At 43.0% G+C, this 6,788-nt stretch overlaps 1 non-coding gene across 1 annotated transcript; it reads left to right on the plus strand.

The window, feature by feature from the left end:
- The first annotated feature begins 483 nt into the window (after positions 1 to 483).
- LOC116556506 lies at positions 484 to 586 on the plus strand. Its single transcript, XR_004271048.1, has one exon. It is a non-coding gene; the product is annotated as a U6 spliceosomal RNA (small nuclear RNA).
- Positions 587 to 6,788: the final 6,202 nt, after the last annotated feature.

Here is a 6,788-nt window from a genome sequence, read left to right on the forward strand (position 1 = left end):
CAGATCTCGAGATCAAGAGATTGAGACCATCCTGGCCAATACGGTGAAACCCCGTCTCTCCTGAAAATACAAAAAAATTAGCCGGGTGTGGTGGCATGTACCTGTGGTCCCAGCTACTCGGGAGGTTGAGGCGGAAGAATCGCTTGAACCCAGGAGGCGGAGGTTGCAGTGAGCCGACATCGCGCCACTGCACTCCAGCCTGGTGACAGAGCAAGACTCTGTCTCAAAAAAAAAAAAAAAAAAAAAAAAAAGGGTCATTATTTTACTTATTTCTGGGTCTAGAGGATTCCAGTGGACCTCCCACATTTGTTTCATGTTTTCCTGGCCTAGGAGGATGTTGATCGCCTGATTTTAGCATTATCACAGCACTTTTCTGGTGGCTGCATGTTTCTTGGGTTGTCTTTAACTAGCGATTGTACAAATTAAGCTTGGGCCTTGGGCACCTACCACTTTGTATGTGTGTCTTAATAAAGTGCATAATGTGTGCTCGCTTCAGCAGCATGTATACTAAAATTGGAATGCTACAGAGAAGATTAGCATGTGTGGCAAGGATGACACACAGATTCGTGAAGCATTCCATGCCTTTTTTTTTTTTTTTTAGCAAATAAAAAAGTGCAGCTGCATGGTGGCTCACACCTGTAATCCCAGCACTTTGGGAGGCCGGGGTGGGTGGATCACCTGGGGTCAGGAGTTTGAGACCAGCCCGGCCACCAAGGTGAAACCCTGTGTCTACTAAAATACAAAAACTAGCCAGGCATGGTGGTGGGCACCTGTAATCCTAGCTACTTGGGAGGCTGAGGCAGGAGAATCGCTTGAACAGCCTCGGAATTTCCAGTGAGCCAAGATCATGCCACTGCACTTAAGCTTGGGTGACAAAGCTAGACTCCATCTAAAAAAAAAAAAAAGTGAGCTCTGGATCACATTTCTTGAATGTGAAGCCATCTCAATCATTTACTATGTGACCTTGGGAAAGTGACTAATCTTTTTGTGCCCATTTGTTAGAATAAAGAATTTGACTGACCATTGCACCTGACTGCTAAAAGAAAGATTCTAAATCCTTTGGTTTCCTGAGCAATAAAAATGCCCTTGTTATTCATGAGCTCTTTGGACCATACCTAAATTAATGCTAGTGAGATGACTCAGGTTGGGAGCTGGTCGTGTCAGAAACACCAAGCGTGAGTGGGGTGATATCTGTTTGACCTCTTCTGGGGAGATTTGGGAGGCTAGAGATTTCGTTTAATCATATCACCAATGGGTCCATCAATCATGCCATGTAAGGAAATCCCAATAAAATCTCTGGACACTGAAGCTTAGTGGAGTTTCCTGGACAGTGAACACATCCATGTGCTGAAAGGTAGCACATCCTAATTCCACGGGGAGAGGGCACAAAAGCTCTGCATTCTGGACCCTTCCAGATCTTACTCTATGGTCTTTTCATGTGACTGGTCCTAACTTGTATACTTACAATAAAACTGTAATTACAAATATAGTGTACTCCTGAGTTTTATGAGTAATTATAGTACGTTATCAAACCTGAGAAGGTTGTGGGAACCCCTGAATTTGTATTCAGTTGGTCAGAAGTATGGGTGGCCTGGGGACCACTGAACTTGTGACTGGCATCTAAAGTGAGAGCAGTATTAATGGAATCTGTGCCTCTTAACCTGTGAGGTCTGTGATATTGAACAGTAGTACTGTGGTAACTTAGATCCCTCATCTGTAAAATGGGAATTAATAATTGTATTTACCTAATAGGATTATTGGGACATTAATTGTGTTAGTATATGCCTAGCTTTGGAGAATCTATGTAAACTATATAAAGTTTGGATGGCAGTTCTTCTAAAATTAACATGTAATCAAAACCGCAAACAATTGTTTTGCACCTCTAAACTTCACCTAAGAGAAAGAACGGAGGAAAATATTAAGTATAATTTGAAACATGGAGCAATAAAGGGAATTCTTAAGCAGGTATTAAAATATCTAATGCAACTATATTTAAAACTTGTAGAACTGCCAAAATAGAGTAGTGGCATAGAATATAAAATTGTCTTTGCAGAAAAATTATAACTGAGAAAGTTATGACGACAGTGAGAGAAACCTGACATGGCCGACTCCATCTTGCTTCTGGCTTCACGGTTGACTGTCTTTGCTCATTCCTAGGCGTGGGTCAAGCCAAATTTCTTTGGGAGAAATTTGGTTTATAGCTTAAATGATAAGAGCCCTTCCCCCAAACTAAATTGTTGTAAAATGAATGAAAAGCCACCAAGTTAGGTTGAGAGGGGCTTGAATTCTAAATAATTACCAGCCATTATTCCGGAGGTCATAAGATTCGTAACTTGCCCAATTACTTTTTATTTTTCTTTTGAGTGAGTCTTGTTCTGTTGCCTACGCTGGAAGGCAGTGATGCAATCTTGCCTCACTGCAACTTCAGCGTCCCCTCATTCAAGCGACTCTCACGCCTCAGCCTCCTGAGTAGCTGGGACCATAGGTGTGTGCCAACATACCCAGCTAATTTTTGTATTTTTAGTAGAGACAGGGTTTCACCACGTTGGCCAGTCTGGTCTCGAACTCCTGGTGTCAAGTGATCCGCCTGCCTTGGCCTCCCAGAGCACTGGGATTACACGTGTAAGCCACAGCACCCAGCCTCAATTACTCTTGACGATAACATAACTATTGTAGAACCTAAGACTGGCCTTTTGAGATGTCTTTTTAGGTTTTTGCATTTCTGGCAACTGGATGGACCAACCTGGACCTGCCAACCAGTCCTGTGGCTCTCACACAGGAACTGACTCAACATAAGACAGATTCAATTCCCTATGATTTCAGCTCCAACTCAACCAATCGGCATGTCTCCTACCCTACCCCCTTGTCCACCAAACTATCTTTGAAAAACCCACAACCTCCAAGTCTTTGAGGAAACTGATTTGAGTCATAATAAATCTCTGGTCTCCTGTGCAGCTGGCTCTGCGTGAATTTAACTCTTTCTCTATTGCAATTCCCCTGTCTTGATAAATTGGCTCTGTCTAGACAGTGGGCAAGGAGAACTTGTCAGGTGGTTACAAATTGAGAGTCCAGAGACAGGCAAGCCCCAAAGCACTTAGTGTATTTTATTTTATTTCATTTTGTTGCATTTTATTGTTTTAGTGACAAGCACTTGCTCTGTTGTCCAGGCTGGAGGGCAGTGGTGTGATCTTAGCTCACTGCAGCCTTGAACTCCTGGGCTCAAGTGATCCTCCAGCCTCAGCCTCCTGAATAGCTGGGACTATAGGTGTGAACCATGGTACTTGGCACCCAGTGTATTTTAGTGGCAGTTTTTCCCATCATCAGGAAAATATATTCGACAAATGGTGCTGGAACAATTGGATAATGATTTGAATAAAAGCTAATTTTCTTTAATTCATAGCAGTCACCAACAGAAATCCCATATTTGGGAAAAAGTTAAAAGATTGAAAATAAATCACTAAAAAATTAGAAGGGCTGGGCGTGGTGGCTCACACCTGTAATCCCAGCACTTTGGAAGGTCGAGGTAGGAGGATCACTTGAGCCCAGGAGTTCAAGACCATCTTGGGCAACATAGTGAGATCCCATCTCTAAAAAAAAAAAAAAAAGAAGAAAATATGAGTATTTTAATGTGATCAACACAGGTAAGACCTTTCTTTCTTTCTTTTTTTTGAGATGGAGTTTCATTCTTGTTGGCCAGGCTGGAGTGCAATGGCGTGATCTCTGCTCATTGCAACCTCCACTTCCTGGGTTCAAGCAATTCTCCTGCTTCAGCCTCCCAAGTAGCTGGGATTACAGGCATGCACCACCACACCCAGCTAATTTTGTGTTTTTAGTAGAGATGGGGTTTCTCCATGTTGGTCAGGCTGGTCTCAAACTCCCAACCTCAGGCTATCCACCCACCTCTGCCTCCCAAAGTACTGGGATTATAGACATGAGCCACCATGTCCAGCCAAGACCTTTCTAGCATAAAAGGAAGGGTAAATCATAAATGCACACACAGATGGAACTGATCTCACAAAAGTAAAAACTTATAGACATTAAGCAGTTAACATCCGAAGTGACAAACAGAGAAACATTTACAATATGTATCAGAAATATTTTAAAAACAAGTGTAGTCATCAAGATTGGCAAGATCATAGCATAGACTAGAAATTGGCAAACGTTTTTCTGTAAAGAACCAGATGGTCACTATTTTGGGTTCATGGGCTGTGTATTCTCTGTGGTGACTCCTCAGCTCTGCCACTGTGGCATGAAACTAGCCATAGGCAGTAGGTAAACAGACGGGCATGATTGTGTTCCAATAAAACCCTGCTTATAGACACTGAAATTTGAATTTCACTTAATTCTCATGTGTCACAAAATGGTTTTCTTCTTTTGATTTTTTTCAGCTATTTAAACAGGCAAAAGCCATCCTTTGCTCAGCAGCAGGCCACTTTGGACCACAGGCCGTAGTTTGCTGACCTCTGACGAAGACACAGAGTCCGAAAGGGGCCTGCAGGTATGAGCAGGTTTCAGAGGATGGGGGTGGGGATTGCATTTGGCTCATGACTACAACTCATCAGAAAATAAATCAGTGAGGATTTAGGACAAAGAGTGGATTGATATTCGGTAGTGAATGTGGAGCCCCAGATGTCTTGTGGGTCTGGTCCCAGAAGCAGGCAGAATGGGTTGGAGGGGTGTTTGTTAGGACATTGTCGTAATGGAAGAAGTACCTGGCCCTAGTAGCCTGCCCCAGAGCAGGAGAATGGAGATGGATACAAGACACGGTGTGGAGACGGAGCTGAATGTTAAGGAATGTTCAGAATGAAAGTGGACAGAGACTCTGACTTGTCTGACTGGAAGGGAGCTGGCTCCTTGATCAGAAATAGGAGAAAGAGGAGGCAGTGGTAGGAGCTGATGAAGAGCTCAGTTGTACCCAGGATTGGAGATATCAGAAAAAAACTCAGGTGGATAAATGCAAGGAAAAACTGGAGCAAGGTCAGAGTAGTGATCTCAAAGGCACCTCAGGAATGTCTGCCAGAGTCCAGAACTTTGGACAATGCCTATGACTGGAAGCAATTAGAAAGAGGAAAGCTAGTAATCTAGTTCACAGTGGCTCAACCCTGGCTCCATCACTAACATCAGGAACTTAACAAGGATCAAGTCTCAGAGGAATGTTATGAGAGTCAAGTGAGGTCACAGTTAATGACGTATTTTTCACACTGCCATATTCCTTATATGTGCTGGCTTGAATTTGGATCATAATCCCGAAAGACAGTCCGAATGCCTTAATCCCAATTGTTGAAATCTCGAAAAACTAAAATTCACAAAATCTAAAAATTCTAGCATCTAAGATCCCGCAAACCACACTTGTGCTATGTTAGGTGGAACTATTACCGTGTTATTGCCTTTATTTGGAAATTAAGTATGGTTGAAGGAGATGCGTATGAGTGCCAAGTTGACAAGGGGTGGATTTGTGAAGTTGATTTTAGTGTGAACTTGACTGGGAAAAGAAATACCTAGAAACCTGGGAGAGCATGATTTTAGATGTGCCCGTGAAGGTGTTTCCAGAGGAGCTTAGTGTGTGGTCTGAGTGGACCCGTCGGGAAAGATCTGCCATCAATGCTGGTGGGCACAATCTAATTTGCTGTGAGCCCAGAAAGAACAATTACAGAAGACGAATTGGTCTCTCTGAGATCTGGGACAGGCTTTGCTGGTGCTACCTTGGACATCAGAAGTCCAAATTCACTGGCCTTTGGACTCAAGGACTTACACCAGGGGACCCCTGGGTACTGAGACTTTCAGCATTGGGCCAAGAGTTACACCATTGGCTTCCCTGGTTCTGAGGCCTTTGGACTTCGATGGAGCCATGCTGCCAGTGTTCTGGGGTCTCTAACTTGCAAACAGCCTGTCATGGGACTTCTTAGCCACCATTATCACATGAATCAATTCCCCTAATAAACCCTCTTTCATCTATCTATGTATATATTCCCATTGCTCCTGTGCGTCTGGAGAACCCTGACTCAATCTGGTATCAAAGAAGATGAATATTATTCCTTTGGACTGGATTCTCCACTACATGGTGAAAGAGATCTGTGAAATTGTTTCTTTGCAAAAAGACTGTGATAAGTTAAGTATATGAGGCTCCTTAATGGTGAAAGGTAAAAAGCTAATTATTATTGGTGCTGCAAAAGCAGAAAACCGCTTACTTGCAATGGCCAAGAATCACCAGCCTTTCAAGTGAACAGCATGTACTTACAAAATGTGTAGGTCACAATACTCTCCAAATGCAAGTGCAGTGAGCATTTTAATGATCATAGAAGTGAAAATGCAGGCAAAAATTATAAGTTATTCTATCATTTTAGAAACATTTAATGGCTAATGCCATTGATGGTGCATAAGGCCATAAATAGTATGTGGGAGAATACAGATATCAACAACTCTGAGGTATTCTGAACAGTTGCAGTCTGAACAAGAAGTTTAAAAAATACCTTGATTAATTTGGTAGGTATTTTCTTGTTTTTTCTATGCTCAAGAGCAATATATGGGCCTGGCACAGTGGCTCTTGCCTGTAATCCCAGCACTTTGGGAGGTCGAGAGGGGCAGAACACAAGGTCAGGAGTTTGAGACCAGCCTGGCCAACATAGTGAAACTCTGTCTTTACTAAAAAACACAAAAATTAGCTGGGCATGGTGGCAGGTGCCTGTGATCCTAGCTACTCTGGAGGCTGAGGCAGAGGTTGAATCCAGGAGGCAGAGGTTGCAGTGAGCTGAGATCATGCCACTGCACTGCAGCCGGGGCGACAGTGC

Source organism: Sapajus apella, unplaced genomic scaffold (assembly GCF_009761245.1).
Source record: "Sapajus apella isolate SASKATOON/1434 unplaced genomic scaffold, GSC_monkey_1.0 scaffold16, whole genome shotgun sequence".
Taxonomy (NCBI): Eukaryota; Metazoa; Chordata; class Mammalia; order Primates; family Cebidae; genus Sapajus; species Sapajus apella.